The sequence below is a fragment of the Canis lupus genome, chromosome 19 (genome assembly GCF_011100685.1).
Source record: "Canis lupus familiaris isolate Mischka breed German Shepherd chromosome 19, alternate assembly UU_Cfam_GSD_1.0, whole genome shotgun sequence".
In the NCBI taxonomy this organism is placed as follows: domain Eukaryota; kingdom Metazoa; phylum Chordata; class Mammalia; order Carnivora; family Canidae; genus Canis; species Canis lupus.
The window spans coordinates 5,203,585-5,222,771 of record NC_049240.1 but is presented as its reverse complement, the minus strand read 5'-3'; positions in this window follow the sequence as shown (position 1 = coordinate 5,222,771).

Genomic DNA, 19,187 nt, shown 5'->3' with positions numbered 1-19,187 from the left:
AAATACTTCAAATAATACATTGGAAAGCAGCATCTTAAAACTAAAGAACTACATAGGGATTTATAACAGGGAAGAAGTTTGTAGATCTCACCAAGTCTCACCAAATTAGGGAAGCTTGATAAATACTGTTACCCTGAGGGTGCCTGATTGGCTCAATCAGTAGAGCATATGACTCTTGATCCTGAGGTTGTAAATTCAAGCCCCACATTGGGTGTAGAGATTACTAAAAAATAAAATCTTAAAAAAAATACTGCTACTCCAAAAAGGTCACACATTCAGATTAAGGCACATCTCCAAGGACTTAGGGTCACTTCCTATGCTAAGGTAAAAAACTGAAATTGGCTTGCTCTAATAAAGCAGCTTCCACAAGAGCAAGGTGATTGTAATTTAATAGTTTTATAATACAAATTTCAACCATGTTTAGAAAAAAAGACATAATTTCAAGTCTGGTAGCATATCATCCAGAGTTTCCAGGGGTCAATCCTATTTTAGTTAGGCAAAGAAACAGGAAAATATGATCTATAGCCAATAGAAACCGATCTGCACAGGATCTCGATATTGGAACTAGCAAAAAAGATGATATTTAATAGCTATTATAAATATATTTAAAATGTCCAAAAAGAGATGGATACCATCAGTTAAATGAGGAATTTCAGAAGAGACATAGCAACTTTATAAAAAAAAAGAAATCATAGAAATAAAATATATAATACAGAAAAAAAATTCATTGGATGCTGCAGATCAGACCCTTCAAAAGAAAAGATGTGACCTGCAGATGTGAATAGAAATTATCCAAACTTAAGCACATAGAGAAATATTATTATTACGCATAGCTCAATGACCCATGAAACTATAACATATACTCTAACATTCATGTAGGTATAATTCCAGAAACAAAAGAAGGAGAAAATGAGGCAAAGATATTTAAGAGATAATAACCTAAAATGTCTACACTTGATGGAAAACAAATAATCTCAGCTCCAAGAATCCCAGTAAACACCAAGAAAGAGAAAGAAATATTACATCTTGGCACATCATAATCAAACTTCTAAAAACCAAAGATAAAGAGAAAATCTTGAGAAGCTCAAGAAAAATCTCATTATGTTCATAGGGTCAAAAATAAGAATGAAGACTAACTTACCAGAAACTATGGACTCTAATTTGTTTCTCTTTTGTTGTTTCTGCTTTTGTTTTCATATTAGATAAACCATTGCCTAATCCAGAGTCACAAGTTTATTCCTATGTTCTCTTCAAAAAGCTTCACAGCTATAATTATTGTATTTAGGTTTATGATCTATTTGAGTTAATTTTTGTGTCTGATGTAAAGAATGGGTCCAACCTCATTCTTTCTTTCCTCTAATGAGTATTTATGGCATACTATCAATTGATGATAAATATAAGGGTATTTTCATCTTGCCATGCCTGAGTTATAGCCTCTGCCTATTTGTCAGGGTTTGGTGGAAAAAAAAAAAAAAAAAAAAAAAAAAAAAAAAGGAGGCCCTAAGTTTTGACTGCATTTACCTGAAATTTATTCTCTGCAATGCATGGGTGAGAGAGATAAGCAAAGTTGGTAGTCTTCCCCTCTTCAAGAAGTACTGTAGTTCTTGACTGGGAATAGGTGGGAGAGGTATCCCTGTCTTCTCAGCAATGTCTATTCAGAATGGAGCTTCCATTATGCTAAGCTCTGGGCAGAGGGTAGAGGATGACACAGATTATGGCTCAAGTGCCAGAGAAACTCACTGTTCTGACAAGATTTAGATTTTTCTGAATAAATAGATATTCATTGGTCAATTAAACTATGGCAAAGGAGACAAGTATATACAATGGGGAAAAAGTCTCTTCCACAAGTGGTTTGGGAAAACTGGATAGCTACATGCAAAAAGAAAAAAAATGAACCATCTTCTTATACTATATACAAAGATAAACTCAATATGAATTAAAGACCTAAATGTGAGACCTGAAACTGTAAGACTCCTAAAAGAAAAGATAGGCAGTAATTTCTTTGACATCAGCTGTAGAAATATTTTCTGGAGATGTCTACTCAGGCAAGGGAAACAAAAGCAAAATTCAACTATTGGGACTACACCAAAATAAAAAGTTTTTGCACAGTGAAGGAAATAATCAACAAAACTAAAGGATGACCTACTGAATGGGAGAAGATATTTGCAAATGATATATCCAATACATGGCTAAAATCCAAAATATGTAAGAATCCAAAATATGTAAAGAATCCAAAATATGTAAAGAATTTATATAATCCAGCACCAAAAAAAAAAAAATCCAACTAAAAAATAGGCAGAGGATCTAAATATATATTTTTCCAAAGAAGGCATACAGATGGCCAACAGACACATGAAAAGATGTTCAGCATCATTCACTGTCAGGGAAATGCAAACCAAAACCATAATGAGATGACACCTCACACCTGTCAGAAGTGGCTAAAATAAAAAACGCAAATAACTGGTATTAGAAAGTATGTGGAGAAAAAAGGAAATTTCATGCATTGTTGGTGCTAATGCAAATTGGTGCAGCCACTGGAAAACAATATGGAGTTTTCTCAAAAAATTAAAAATAGAATTACCATATGATCCAGTCATTCCACTACTGGATATTTATCCAGAGAATATGAAAATACTATTCAAAAAGATATATGCACCCCTATGTTTATGGCAGCAATATTTATAATAGTCAAAAATATGGAAGCAACCGAAGTGTCTATTCATAGATGAATGGACAAAAAGGGGCTTGTGTGTGTGTGTGCGTGTGTGTGTGTAATGGAATATTATTCATCCATTGGAAAGGATAAGATCTTGCCATCTGCAACAACATGGTTGGACCTAGAAGGTATAATGCTAAGTGAAATAAGTCATACACAGAAAAACAAATACCATATGACTTCACTCATCTGTGGAATTTAAGAAACAAAACAGATGAACAAAGAAAAGAAGGAGACAAACAAAAGAACAGACTTTTAAATACAGGAATGAATTGGTGATTGCTGGGAGGAGGATAGAAGGTAAAGGAGATAAAGGAGATTAAGACTTCATTTACGTGATGATCACAGAGTAATGTATAGAAATGTTAAATCATTATATTAAACACCTGAAACTAATATAACACTGCATGTTAATATTTCAATTAAAAAAAAAAAAAACAATTAACCTAGACCTAGCTCAACCTCCATAACTCTACTTTCCCCACTCCAACCCAGAGATTCTGGCATAATTATGTATATATTTATATTTATATATTCATTTGCTGTATATTCTTAGAACAATGTTTAGAGACACAGAATTTTTTTTTCTAACATAATCATCTCCAGTTATGGGTGCTGGAGAGCAGTCCCAAAACTCCTCATATGGCCATTCCACAGGTGGACTCTCCTCCCTATGTGATATATTTATTGCATGTGACCTTTTACTATTCTGCCAAAATGTCCATAATATGCTTCAAAAAAGTAGAAATTTTACTTGTCATAAGGTAAAAAAATGTGAATTATAAAAATTAAACCCAAAGCCATTTTTAATTTTAATAAAATGAGAATTTTCTCAATAATAGCTGAGTAAATGATAGAATCACATAGAAATGAGATTTCTTGGAATGCAATAAAAGTAACACCACATTAAACATATAGGATTTAACCAAATCAGTACTTAGGGATTGTTTCTATTTTCATCCATAACCCACAGAACTCTTTAACAATAGTAGTTTAAACAAGATGGAATTTTATCTCTTTCTCATTAAAGAAAAAGCCCTGAATATAAGAAATCCAGAAGTAGCATATCAACCTAAAGATCATCAGTATCCTACCAGCTTGTTGCTCCAATGTGATTATTCCAGTATCCATGATCATGTTTGCTTTGCAGACAGCAGAATTGAGTAAGAAGTCAGGAAGCAAAAGGATAGCTCCCTCTAAGGGCACTACCCAGAAATTGCACATGCTATTTCCACTTGGACACAGCAAGTTCTAAGGATAGCTGAGACATTTTATCTTTCTTCTGAGTCCTCAGCTAATATTCAAGGATCTATCCTGAGGAGGAGGAAGAGGAGAATGATTATTGGGGTAAAAACTCATGGAGTCTCATGTGAATATAGGCATCTTCAATTAATCGGAAGAAAAGTAATTGAACTAATAATTAAAATAAAAATTAAAGAATAAATTAATAAAAATTAAAGTTGAAGTTAATAGTATTTATAGAAAAAGTATATTAAAAAGGACTAAAATATTGAAATCCATTATAAAATAAAGCACAAACAGAAAATATAAAAATCAAATGTTATATTGGATAATGTAGAAAAAGATAATGTTTTTATAACCTAATATCAAAATTCTTAAGGAATTATAGGACTTCTAGAAAAATTTAAAAATTCCTAAATTCTCTCTATAAAAAAAAAAAGTACTTCCAAAACAGCAGAGTAAGGACCTCAGAATAATCTGCTTCCTTTAAAAGCAATTAAAATGGCACAACCTTTCAAAATGAACTTTTTCTGAATTCTTGAAATTAACTAAAGACTTATAACAATCTGAGCAAAATTTGTTCAATAAAAAGGATTAGAACCTGTATGAGAACAGAAAGCTTTGTAACACTTTAATTTGCCCTAGTCCCAATAACATCTTCTTAGCTCTGTGGTAGTTTTGAAAATCAATAACGTCATAACCACAATAGTTGTGAAAACCAGCAGCCTAGCAGCCATGAGAGGGGGCAAAATTTATTTAAATCTCTTCATAAACCTCTGCCTCAGAGAATACTCACTATCTGACTTGTCTGGAAATTGCCTGGAAAAGTCTTATTTATACAGCTTGTCTTTATTTGAACTGACTCACAGTTCATTTGGGGAGAAAAACCATATCCCCAGGGTGTTTGTCAGAAATAATCAGCAGCAATTATTTAAAATTGCACCTGCTCGAGGCAGTGAAACAAAGTTGAGCAAACAGGTTAAAAATGTATTAGGAAAATCTGGTAAAAGAAAGGTCCACAGAGAGCTTTGAAAACCTCCAATATATTCCTGGGAATATAGATGGTCACTTTCATGTCCAGTGCTGTGTACATGACCATGAAAGACTTCAGAAGGCTTTAAGCTCTCAGTTGGTTGACCTTGAGGCTTTCATGAAGAAAGAAAGTTAGACTGAGGCAGAACTGATATCTGCCAGAACAATGAAAGTGTGCCCCAACACATTCACAGAGCAAAGGTGGGGAGACCTATTTCTTCAAGGCATAAGGAAATTTCTGTTCAATCATTAGCTGATAAATAAGCTAACTAAGCAGAAAATTTAGTGGACCATGTCAAAAAAATGCATTTTTCTACAGAATTATTTTTCCTGTATAGTCACTAAAAACAAACAGCCAAAGCAACAACACCAATAAGTGGCAACGAATCCAAAGGAAGGTCTTCTGATTTCTGGGGTTGCCATTATTATTTTGCCAGTTTTTATTTTTAAAAAATCATGAACCATGTGAAAAGAAAAAGAAAGTATATACCATAAAAGTTAGCTTTTTGGAAATAATAACAAACATTTATCTAAGTTGACCAAGAAAAGAGAGAAGATCCAAAATAGTAAAACTAGTGAGACATTACTACTATCCTTAAAAAAAATAAAAAATAAAAAGGATGATAGAATAATACTATAAAAACCTGTATTCAAATTAGATCACCTAGAAGAAGCAAATTCCTATTACAGTGAATCTATAAAAACCGTCTCAAGGAACAGAAAAGCTGAATAGACCTGTAACAAGTAAACATATTCAATTAGTAATTCAAAACAAAACGAAAAACAATTTCCCCAAAGAAAAGCCCTGGATGAGATTGTTCACTTGTAAATTCTACTAAACCTTTGAAGAAGAATTAATATCAACACTTCACATCCTCTATCAAATACAAAGGAGGGATAATCACTTTCCAACTCATTCTATGAGGTTGCTACTACACTGATACCAAAACCAGACAATTATATTACAATAAAAGAAAACTACAGAATATCCCTTAAGAGCATAAATGCAGACATCCTCACAAAAATATTAGCTAACAGAATCCGACACATATAAAGAAGATTAAACAATAGGACCAAGGAGGTTTATGTAAAGAATATAAAGTTAGTTTGATATTTGAAAACTTACCAATGTACTATATCATATTGATAGACTAAAGGACAAAAACCATATGATTGTCTCAATAGATGAAGAATGGTTTAACAAAATTCAACACCTCTTCAGGATATAACACTCAACAAACTAAAAATAGAAAGGAACTTCTTCAATCTGTTAAAGGACATCTGTGAAATCCCACAGATGACATCATATATAACGATGGAAGACTAACTGCTTTTCCATTAAAGAACAATTCAAGAATGTTTGGTATCATCACATATAATCAATATTGTACTGGAGGTTCTAGGAAGGACATTAGTAAATAAAATGAAATAAAAAGCATCTATATTTGGAAACAAAGAAGTAAAACTATCTCTATCCATAGATGATGCTGCCATCCAAAGATATGAACAAAGGAATTATGAAAAACAAATTCATCAAGGTTGTGGAGGAAAAGATCTATAACAACCAAAATATCAATTGTATTTATATACAAAGCAATGAGAATCATTCAAAAAAGAAATTAAGAAAACATTTTCTAATTAAGCCTCAATAAAGTTGGAAAAAATGAAACATTTATAATAGCATTGAAAAGAAAAATATAAAAAAGAAAAAATATGTTCTTAAAAATAAGTTTAAGATATGTAAAACTTGTACACTTAAAAATTACAAAACATTATTGAAAGAAATTAAAGAAGACATGAATAAATGGGGAAACTTCCCATCTTCACGGATCTAAAAGTTAATATTACTAAAATGGCTATTCTTATTAAATGGATTTTTTTCATTCAATGCAATCTCTTATTAAAATTCCAGCTTTCTTTTTGTAGAAATTGATGAGCTGTTCCTGAAATCCATATGGAAATAAAAGATGTTAGCATAACCAAAACAATCTTGAAAAGGGACAAGTTGGAAGACTCACTTTTTTTTTTTTTTTTTAATTTCAAAACTTACTCTAAAGCTGCACTAATCAAGATGGTGTGATACTGGCATAAAAAGCAGTCATATAGTTCAATGTAATAGAACTGAAAGTCTAGAAATAAAGTCTTATATTTATGGTCTTACATACAGATGATTTTCAACAAGTGTGCCAACACAATTCAATGGGGAAAAGAATGGTCTTTTCAACAAACACTATTAGGATTAGATATTATGCAAAAGAACAAAGTTGTGTCATTTCTTCACACCATATACAAACATTGACTTAAAATGGACCACTGACTAAAGGCAAGTGATAAAACCATAAACTTCTTACAAGAACACATAGGAGTGAACCTTCATGAGACTGGGTTATCTTATTTTATTTTTAATTTTATTTATTTATGATAGGCACACAGTGAGAGAGAGAGGCAGAGACATAGGCAGAGGGAGAAGCAGGCTCCATGCAGGGAGCCTGACGTGGGATTCGATCCCAGGTCTCCAGGATCGCGCCCTGGACCAAAGGTAGGCGCTAAACTGCTGTGCCACCCAGGGATCCCGATATTGGGTTATCTATAGTCTTCTTATATATGACAGCATTAGCACAAGTGATAAAACTAAAAATTGGATTTTGTCAAGATTATCAAATTTTGGGCCTCAAAAGATACTACTGGGATAGAGAAAAGACAATTATTTGGCCATTCCCTCCTCTTAACCAATGGACTTCCACCCATAATTTGATTGGATAGCAAGACTGATGATACTGCATATGCACCAGGACGATATGAAATACATATATTCATACAATGAGGCTTTCTGAGTGAGCAAAATGACCCCTGAGCAAGTAGAAAAGTAACTTGAGGGAGCCAGGACAGGAGATTGGCCCGGGGGGGGAGGGGGGGGGGGCATTTACTGATATGGGATAGGGCTAGGCTGAGGATCTCTATGCATGGTTTGAACCTCCTTTGAACCAAAGGAGAGAGAACTGGGACATAATCACCTTACTAAGGTGTGGGGCAGAAGGGGAATTCAGATGGATAGAGCTTAAAGGATTCCAGAAGTCAAACTTCAAAAATGGAGTCAGACCCTTTATTATGACAATTCACAGTGGGGAAAAAGTATTTGCAAATCCTATAATTAATATGGGTTATGTATTTAGCATATAGAAAGAACCATAATTTAGTAGTAAAAACATTAAAAATAGGGGGAAATATTTTAATATTTTTCCAAAGGAGATATACAAATAGCTAAGTAACATGTGAAAAGATGTTCAGTGTCATTAGCCATAAGAGAAATGTATATCAAAATTATAACGAGATATCACTTCACACCCACTAGCATGGCTAAAATAAAAAAGACTGACAGTAATAAGTGCTGACAAGAATATGAAGAAATTGTAATCCTCATACACTGGTATGGGACTGTAAAGTGGTGCAGCCACATTGTAAAGCAGTTTGTCAATTCTTTACAATATAAAACATAGAGTGACAAGACCAGCAATTCCACATATAGGTATATACCAAAGAAGGTGGAACCATATGTCCACAAAAGAACTTGCACACAAAATGTTCACAGCATTATTCATGATAGCCAAGAAATGAAAATACAAGTGTCCACCAACTGATGAGTAGATAAAATGTAAAACACACATACATGTGAATATCATTTGACGAAAAGAGCTGCCACAGTGAAACATGATACAGCATGAACGAACCCTGAAGACATGATGCTGCATGAAAGAATTCAGCCACAAAACACACACTGTATCATTCCATTTACATGAAGCATCCAGACAGGAGGTAGGTTAGAGGTTGCCTAACAAGGTTGAGGGAGGAATTAGGACTGTTAAGTGGTAGGAGGTGGTTGGGGGAATTGTCAATATTCTAAAATTAGATGGTGCTGATGAGTACACAACTCCATGAACATACTAAAAACTGTTCAGTTGTATACTTTAAATGTGTGAGTTGAATGGCTAAGAATAAAATACACACACATCCCCCAGAGACATAAAATCTCTTAAACATGATGATTATGATCCGTTTTTGCATTATGTGCAAACCATGGAAGACATTTAGTCAGTATGTTATATTAGTAGAGAACATTATTTGAAGAATATGACTTTTTATGACCCAAATTAGATGAATGCTAATATTCTGCAACTTTTCAACTCTGATGCTATGTGTTGGGCTCCATCATTTTGCCCTGGGGGATGCCCTGTTTTTAACTGTTCTGCTATCATTTTATGCACAATTATCCATTGAAAAAAGGGAGTCCTAGATGTGTGGGCCAGTAAAGATGATGCTTATTGGTGATGCACCTTAGAAGTTGGCTTATCACCTCGACTGGCTTGGGTCAATCATGTTTAATGCCTGTGGCTCCAGTTTAGGTTATAAATTATGTGGTCACTCTACCTATAGGGGCTATTTTAAGGGCCCATGATCCACAGTCTATTTAATAAATTGTATTATTTTATAAAGAATGCCTTTCAAGCAAAACCACCTTAAAATGTCTAAGGATCCATAGTTACATGGTAGAAGAATAAAGAAAGAAATTCATTACCATAAAAGTCAGTGTAGTGCAGTGATTCTCACCCATGGGTGATTTCCTCCCATGCCCCAGCATCATTTGGCTTTGCAGGGAGGGGATCAGGAGGGCAGGGAGGAGGTAAGTGTGTACTACTGACATCTAGTGGGTAGAAATCAGTGATGATGCTTAATAGTCTACAATGCCCTGTAGGGCTCCCTTCAACAAAGAATTTCTAGAGCCAAGTATCTATAGTGCTGAAGTTTAAAAACTCTAAGATAGTATTTACATTTGCAGGGGAGGGATATAAAGTATATATATTTGCACATTAAGATAATTGAGGTTTGTTTTGTGCAGTCTTTTTTACGCACATTATACTTCATAAAAGAGTGGAAGGAAGGAATCTTGAACAAACTCGTGTAATATAATTATTTCCAAAAACTCTTAAAAAAAAAAAAAAACTCAGACTTCCAAGAGAAATAGTTTTCACCCTATATATAGCATTCTAAACTAAGTATATATTAAGCTTATCTATTTATTTTATTGAGCAAATAATCCTTATAAGAAAATATCACTTAAAGATTATATATCAACTTTACTTTGACTGTTAAGTATGAAAATTATATTTTGTAGCAAAGTAAATTTGGAGGTGGAAAGTCAGGTATGCTTTAATATTTAAAAAATTACCAAACGTATCATCTATAATTCAAAAAGTTAAGAAATTCTCCCTAGATTACTCAATAAAATTTATTAACAATTTTAAGGAGTAAGAAGACAACTTCTTAACATGACTAAAATATCTATCTCAAAACAACTACCAAATCGTAATAACCATTTCAACATGGCGAATGCTATAAGAATTCATATTAGAAAGAACAAAAAGTCTTAATTTTCATATTTCTAGAAATGCAAATTAGTCCCAAAAGATCTTAAAACAGAAATAAACGCTGGAGACTTTTTAGACCCTACCCTAGTTTATTCCACGTTGTTTTCCATGAGCTTCTGGACTGTACCCTCATTTATCTTTTTGTCCATGAGAGTCTCAAAATAAGAAACTTCGTAATTGAAGTCCTTAAATATCACTTCTATTACAAAGTAATAGAAGTATGAAACATATGCATATTCAGTCCTTAACTTTCAAGTCTTCATATTTACTGTCACTCTTATTAAATTTTTCTTAACTACATCCTTAACAACCCTAGGCAGGGAAGGGTTAAGATTCTGGGGTGGGCTAAGAATCTAGGTTTCATGAGTTACTTCATAATTTTTAAGAGCTCCAAGTCCAGTAATTAATTTTTCAAGCAAGGAAAAAAAATGTCCCCAACTCCAAATTGCTATATCAAAATGCCATATATGAGATTTCAAGCACCAAAATAGTACTGGCAACAAGTGTATCTTTAAGGAGACATTTGCTAATGAGAACTTCGTGCTGATGCCCACAAACACTGTCTCCTTGCTCAGGGCAAACATAAGACCCAGTGGAAGTGGTTCCTGGTTTAACATTTCCATTATTAAAATTAACTGGTGCAACAGCTGGCACACGTGTGGTTGGGGCAGGTAAAGAAGATGAACACTGTGGAAGATCCAGAGCCACTGTGTCTCTAGCGATGTTTAGAACAACAGGAAGGTTTTACTGCCCGCTACTGATCCCTCTCAAAAACAACGAATGGGTATAATCATTCACATACAAGTGATACTGAATAACGTGTGTCCTGTTATTCTTTGTTGTAGAAAGTGCAAAATATTATCCTTCTAAGATATGAAATATCTTGTATCATATATGTCCAACTCAATGCTTAGTCAAAAACATTTAAAACATTTGTCTATTCTTTTTCCTTGTACTCCTTATTAATACTATGAAAACTCTGTTAAAACTTTTTTATTCTGATTTCCGAGTAATCCCAACTATGATTTAAAAATTATCTTGTGGGACACCTGGGTGACTCAGAGGTTGAGCATCTGCCTTTGACTCGGGTCAGCTTAGGGCATGATCCCCAGGTCCTGGGATCAAGTCCTACCATCGGCCTCCCGTCAAGGAGCCTACGTCTCCTTCTGCCTGTGTCTCTGCCTCTCTGTGTCTCTTGTGAATAAATAAAATTAAAAAAAAAAAAAAAAGTGGGGGGAGCGGAGCCTGGGTGGCTCAGTTTGAGCATCTGCCTTTGACTCGGGTCATGATCCTGGGGCCCTGGGATCAAGCCTGCTTTTCCCTCTGCCTGGGTCTCTGCCTTTCTCCATGTGTCTCTCATGACTAAACAAATAAAATCTTTAAAATAAATAAATAATAAAATTATCTCATGTTAGAGAACTAAGGGTAGTGAAAGCACATTTTTAAAACCTGCTTTTCCATTGAAAAACTTGTATTTAATTATATTTGTGTTAACTTAAGTGAAGATTATGATATTCAAATACATATTTATCCACAGATTAATGATGAAACAAAACTATCTACTTTAGAAAATTCCTATTCACCAGTAGTAACTTTTAATTTCAATAGTAATTATTGAATTGGAATCACAATTTATTCTTATATTATATCTTGATTTCTTGACATCCTCAAAAACATGCATATGCCTTCCTTCAAAATACCTGATTTATAATACAGGAAAGTGGTTTGAGTTTTATCCTAGATATTCGAGAAAAATAAAGACAAAGGAAACCTCTAAGAATGGCACAGCAAGTCAAAATGATAATATTTGATGCAATAGATACTCTCCTTTCTGATTCTTGCTCCAAAGGGCCAATAAAACACCAGGGTGAAAATAGGCCAATGTGAGTGAAATTTTAAGCTCATTGTCACGGAAGTTAGTAAAAGAAACAAAAGCCACATGAGATTTATTAATTTCCAGTTTTGAATCTTCTATCCAGTGGATACTGCCCTACCTTAAAATGAGTTCAAAATTAGAAACATCAAGGTATCCAAATATCCACGGGCAATGAATTACCTCTTTTTTAAATCAATTTAAGTCAATCATTCAGTAATTGATTAGGATGGTTCAGTTGAGGTTACTCACTCCACTGTTAGGACAGTTGGGGGAAAAAAAAATCAATCTGTCCTTCCTGAAAGAAAAAAATAACTATAATAAGCACTCTAACTGGTCAGCCACACAGGCTTTTCCCATTTGAGAATAGATGCTCCAGTGGGAATATCAGAGGTTTAACCCATAATCTTAGGGCAGGGACACAAGGCAGTTAATTCATGTACTTGGACACATCAGAGTCTGGAACTATGCTATGAACTTTGGCCAAATGACACTGTAATTCGTGTCTGAGGTGCAGAGGATCCAGGTGGTCATGATGCAGTGGTAGTGGTGGGGGAAAAAATGAGAAGATATTATTCAGTTTGGGGAAATAGAATAATTTGGGATTGATTGTAACATCTGTGTGGGCCATCTGAATACTGTACTTGTTACGGCCTACAAATGTTTACAGGAAAGCAAAAGTAGACTATAGAGCACCTGGAAATAAAGCAGTTAGAAGTTTAGTTTAAACGTGTGAATTTCTTGGGGATCCCTGGGTGGCTCAGAGGTTTGGCGTCTGCCTTCGGCTCAGGGCATGATCCTGGAGTCCCAGGATGGAGTCCCACATCGGGCTCCCTGCATGGAGCCTGCTTCTCCCTCTGCCTGTGTCTCTGCCTCTCTGTGTGTCTCATGAATAAATAAAATCTTAAAAAAATAAATATATAAACGTGTGAATTTCCTAATGTTATATCAATAAATAATAGATTTTTTTTTAAAAAATATTGGTTTTTTATTTTAGTGAATTTTATTTTCTTATTTATTTCCATCCCAAAAGCAAGGATGTCATCACAAGAGTAACTTCCCTAGACTGTCAAAAATTCTAACTCATTTATCACCATTCGCAAAATCAATCATTTTGCAAGATAAAAAACAAACCAAGTAAAAATATGAAGTTAAAAGTTAACACTGCAATAGAATCTAGAATAAATATGTGCTTCAGTCTACACTTTGGTAAAAAAAAAAAAAAAAAAAAAGTAAAAACTAAGATGATAGTTTTAATTCTTCCTCTTGTTGGCCAGGCTCTTTATATTTATCATGTCTTTCTTTACAACAAAAACAAATATGTTATTTGTGAACTTTATCCTTTGCAGCAGTGATGGGTTGTTTCCAAACATAGTAACCTGGCAACATCTGTACATCAGCAGTTGGGTAATGTGTGCTTTTAATGGAGAACGGAAATGTTCAAATAACCATCTAACAATGATAATCATTCCCCTTTATTATAGGATGTGGACCTGTCAGCACCTTGCTAATACCAGAATATATATAATAATAGCAGATTACGTCTGTATTCTTCAGAAAGACCTTCAATGCCTACTTGAGTCAAATATGGAATAAAGGCCCTCCGTTATTTGTTAAGCCCAGCACATTGCAGAGTCTCACCAGGTAGCTCAGTGGTAGGATCCTCAGATTCCGTAATTAGCAGGTGGTTGAACTCTGATAAGTGAATCATTAATAAATTAGAAAATATATGTATTTGTTTCATTTGCAGTACAAGCTCAGGAATCGATTACAATCCACACATTTAATTATATCAATTATTTATCACAAATGTACAGGACTAAATTACATATGGCTTAACAACAACAAAACATAAATCCTAAAAATGAATCAAGTCTTATTGTTTCACCTGGTATTTGCTGTTTTGTGTGTGCGGTGTTTTTTTTTTTTTTTTTAACACGTGGTTAATATGTATATAATTTTTGATTAAATATATCATTTCTATGACACACATGTGGGAAATAACAGAAGATGAAGAAATTTGTACTTCTCAGTCGGTCATGTTGTCTTTTCTGAGGACCTTCATAGTAACTTTTCACTGATGGTAGGAATTAAAAGTCAGTGAATGTCAGAAACCAGGCTACATAGTAAAACCTGTTAAATCTATGTCATTCCCCACCAATCTTTTCTCTTTTCTGCAATTTTCCTTAAAATTACAGATACTATCACAAAGCAGCCAATGAAATATAATAATAGGTTTCTTCTCTTCCTCCCACTTTACTTTGGATTATAAGTCTATTAAGTATAGAAATCTATTTTCTATTTCCATCGTATTCTCAATGACAGTAGACATAATATAATCAATAAGTTTGTAAAAGTCCTTCATAGCAAGGCAAATTTGATGAGAACATGAAAACTTACAATGCCAGAGACTGAAGAGAAAATGATTCACCCAAACTGTGCAAAAGTTATTATTTAATATACTCAATTATTTGCCTGTTAACAAGCTTATTCTCAACAGAGAAGCAGTAGTTTCCCTCCCTCTGATCATTAAATCATAAATGTACTGCATTTTCCCAGAATTCACAGTGGCAATTTTTGAGATTCCTTCATTCTGAATTCGGACCTTTCACTTTGTCAAATATCAATTATTTTCCATGACATTTAAAGAAAGAAAACTATTTTTAAAAAATAGCTCCTATATGTTCTAGGTACTCTGGATTATATATTTGAACCTGAGAACAATCATCTCAATATTTTCAATTCTTCACTGGAATGTCAAGAAAAACAGGACAGAGTTTGTTTTGTTTTTTGTTTTTTTTCTGTTTCATTCTCTGCTGTATCCATGAAACCTAGACCAGAGTAAGAGCTCAATAAACACTTTTCAAAATAATGAGGCAAAGTAGAAAGGCAAATTATTAAATGATTAAGAGTGTGGGTCCTGAAGTCAGACATTCTGGAAAAGTCTACCCACAGCAAATCTGGTCACGGTACTAGTTATCAATCTTTATCCATTAACTGTGAATGATAATAGTACAACCTTCATGGGATTACCATGAGAACTGAATAAAGAATTCTAAGAAAATACTTAGGAGAGGCTTTGTACATACTGGGTACACACTCAGCAAATGCCCATGCTTATTATTATGTTAAATATAAGGAATTTGAAATTCAGAGAATTTTGATCAAAACTACATGTCTTATAACAAAAGAAAATCTTTCCTAATTTCAGACCTGTGCTAATTCCACTAAACTTCTCTGGCCACCCAGGACATTATGATAATATTTCACAGAGACTAGAGTTTTGAGAAGTAATCCATTAGTAGAAAGAGCAAAGCAACTGTTTTTATGAGTAGAACATGCATTCATACTATTAATAGTAATTTTACTATTTTACTATTTACTATTTCAAGGCTCAACTTCGAGAAAACTTCAGGGAATGAGAATTGTCTTAAAAGCCTGAATTAGGTAGTTGCATGTGGGTAGACTGCAACTCACAGGGAAGTAGCACACAACTTGAGGTGGGTAGCCCTGGTCTGTAGAGGAGGCCACACTGACCTCTCAGTCATGCAGATGTGGTTTGTGATTGGTCCTCTGGACCCTCTGTGGCACATAATCTTCTGGAAAGGTTTCTGGGCTCACCTCATACACGCATCTCAGCGTTCACATCTAAGCCTTTTTGTTACTTTCTTTACCATCTGCTGGGTCAGCACAAACATTTTCACTTTGTTCACTTGGGATAGCACTTTCTCAAATCTTCTAAGGGTGGCCCTAAGTAGCAAGTTGGCCCTCTCCCTAGGTTCTTGCCAGAGCGTTAAACCCAGGTCTTGAAAAAGTGCCCAAGCCAGGCGTTTCTTTAAGTTAAATATTTTATTAAACATTCTGGTTAATACTCTCCTTGATTCTTAAGACTTCCATCTCCACCAAATTATCTTGGAGTGGCGCCAGCAAGGATTCCACACAGTACTTACTATAATCTGCTCTGTGAAGACCGCTCCTCCGAATCACTCCTCATTGTCACTAAAGGGGGAGTTCAACACTAATATATTTTGAAGAACTTGCTTTGGATAACATTGTCACAGGTTAAATATATTTTCCAGCCCCGACTAAGGTACTTAGGTCTGTGCTTAGTTGTGAGAGTAATGGAAGTCAAGTTTTCCTCTGCGCCAAGGAGATACTTGATGAAAACAAGTATGACCAATTGTTTCAGTTCCTATTTGCATTGTTCCCCAGCTCCACCATCCCTGTCGATTCTGCTTAAAGTTTAGTTCTGCTGCTCTGTTGATTTGTCTTCCTTTTTAAATAATTCTTTATAGGTGAGACACCACTGTAGCGGTGACATATTATGATATTCCTTGTGGCATATATTTACCCCATCAGATAGAAACAGATCCATGCTTTGCACATGAAACTGAATAATCCAATACCAGATGTGCTGCCATATTCTTTCCCCTCCTCTGAATCACATGACTACCACCAGATTACTCTTTCTAGACTCTTGTGCAAACACGGTTTCTATTTTTATATGTTATGGGTAAATAACATGTGTAGACTCATACACATTCACTTTATATAGACGATATCTCTGTACATATCTGCACAAGTGCAAAGAGTTAACTGAAATAAAATTCACTAAATTATATTTGTGGTGGAGGGAAAATTTAGAGATTTTTTTAAAAAATAATTTTTAAATCACATGTGAATCATTTCAATTAATCTTCAGGTCACCATATAATTTGTCACTTGACCTAGGCTTTGAGAATGAAAGAAGACCCTAATAGAACACTATTAAAATATATCCTGGGCAAATAACAGAACAATAGGCTATCCTGGGCAACCACCGATGTGTCTTTGGCCTGTTTAATCCTTACAGTGGATGATCCCCATCCACATTTTACACATAGTGAAACAAGTCAAAGGGATTGACTGGCCCAGTTTACACAACTTGTAATCGGCAGGATTGGGTTTCAAATCCAGCTGCTGTGTTTTCAATTATTACTTCTTGTGAACATCTCATTTGCCAGTTCTTGTCCATATGGACAGATATGCTCTTTACTCACCCTTTGAAGGAGCTGATGTAAGACTTCCCATGAGCTTCTCTTGTGATACTTATCTCCCTTAACTTTGTGTAATGGATGACTGTGCACCTGTCTTATCTCCATTCCTAAATTATGTGGAGGACACTTATTTCAGATACAATATTGAACCTTTCACTGTGTCTCAGTTATCTGCTGCTGAGTAACAAATTACCCCAAAGCTTAGGGAGTTTAAGCAACAAAGGCTTAGCTTCCTTTTTCAAGAAACGTAGCACAAGTTGAATAGATTTCTCAGCCTAACTTCTGGGGACTAGTGACCTCCTCTCATTTTGTATCAACCTCTCCTTTTAAGTCCAAGTTTACAGTGTTCCTGCTGGTATAATTTTCCCAAGAACTTTGTGGCCTTTTGTGAATCTCATTAAGTTCATTCTGTTAGACAAAAGCCACCCCCTCAAATCCTTGAAGGACACTAAGTTTTTATTTAATTTAGCAATGTTATACCAATATGCTTAGGAATTAAAATACTTCTATATATAAATCTTTCAATCAGTTTTATTATTCTGTTGGTTCCTCATTAAGGAGGTAAATAAACTTTTCAATCATGTTCACTCAACCTCCATATCAATTTCTAACTATTTTGAAAATCATACTTTCAGAATAGACTAAGTCAGAAAACAAAGTTTCTGTAAACAGAAATTTTTGTTGGTGATGTTGATAATGAGATGTCAAGCAAGGTTTCTTCTTTATTTTGAAATTGGATTTTCATAAATATACAAATGACATATAGGAATAAATGTAATTGGGAGACAATATCCATCACTTCTGTTATAAATAATCTGATTTAAATCTAGGCAGAGTCTTGTTCTCTTCAAAAAATCTTGTGAAAGTCCTCAGTTGAAAAGAGTGGATGGGTCATGTTAGAAGAGTAGAACTGGTTTCTGCTGGAAACTTTAAATATTTAAATATCCTATTTATTATAGTATACAGTTCAGGATTTGACTTTTCTTGTAAGAAATCAAAGCAAATAAAAATGGGGACACCTGGCTGGCTCAGTCAGTTAAGCATCCAACTCTTAATTTTGGCTCAGGTCATGATCTCAGGGTTGGGAGATCCAGCCTTGCATCAGGCTCTACACTGGGCATGGTGTCTTTCTCTTGCTCCCCCTACCCCTCTCAAAAAAAAAAAAAAAAAAAAGGGAAGGGAGGGAAGGAAAAGAAGGGGAAAAAAATAAATTTAAAAAATGTTTCTTTTGATTTTAACAATTTAAAGTTCACATGAAGGGGATGCCTCGGTGGCCCAGCAGTTGAGCATCTGTCTTCAGCTCAGGTCATGATCCCAGGATGCAGGATCAAGTTCTGCGTGGGGCTCCCTGCGGTGAGTCTGCTTCTCCCTCTGCCTATGTCTCTGCCTCTCTCTCTCTCTGTGGTCTCTCATGAATAAATAAATAAATATTTATTAAAAAAAGTTCACATGAAGGAGGAACCTAGTCATCTTAAAGAGGCCACCGATTCAGTAATAAATAGGTGTAATAGCTAACCCACTTATCTGGAGAGAGAGCTATTTAGAAATGACAAATCAAATTTCATCACTGCGATAATAATCGAAGCCCCCTCTAATTTCAGGTATTTGGAGCATAGAAAACTATAATAAACTTTGATTTTATGCTTTTTTTAAAGTGCTATCTGGAAAAAAACTATAGGATCATTTTTATGGCATATTCTGCGCATTGAAATAACTGCTGCAAAAACTGAGGTTCTCAATCTAATTGACAATTAATTATATTGAAAGAAGTCACATATTGACTTTATTTTGACAAATGGTAATTTGATGAAACAGAAAATAAAGCTTTCTGCAGAAACAGTTTCTTCTCTTAATTCTAAAATATG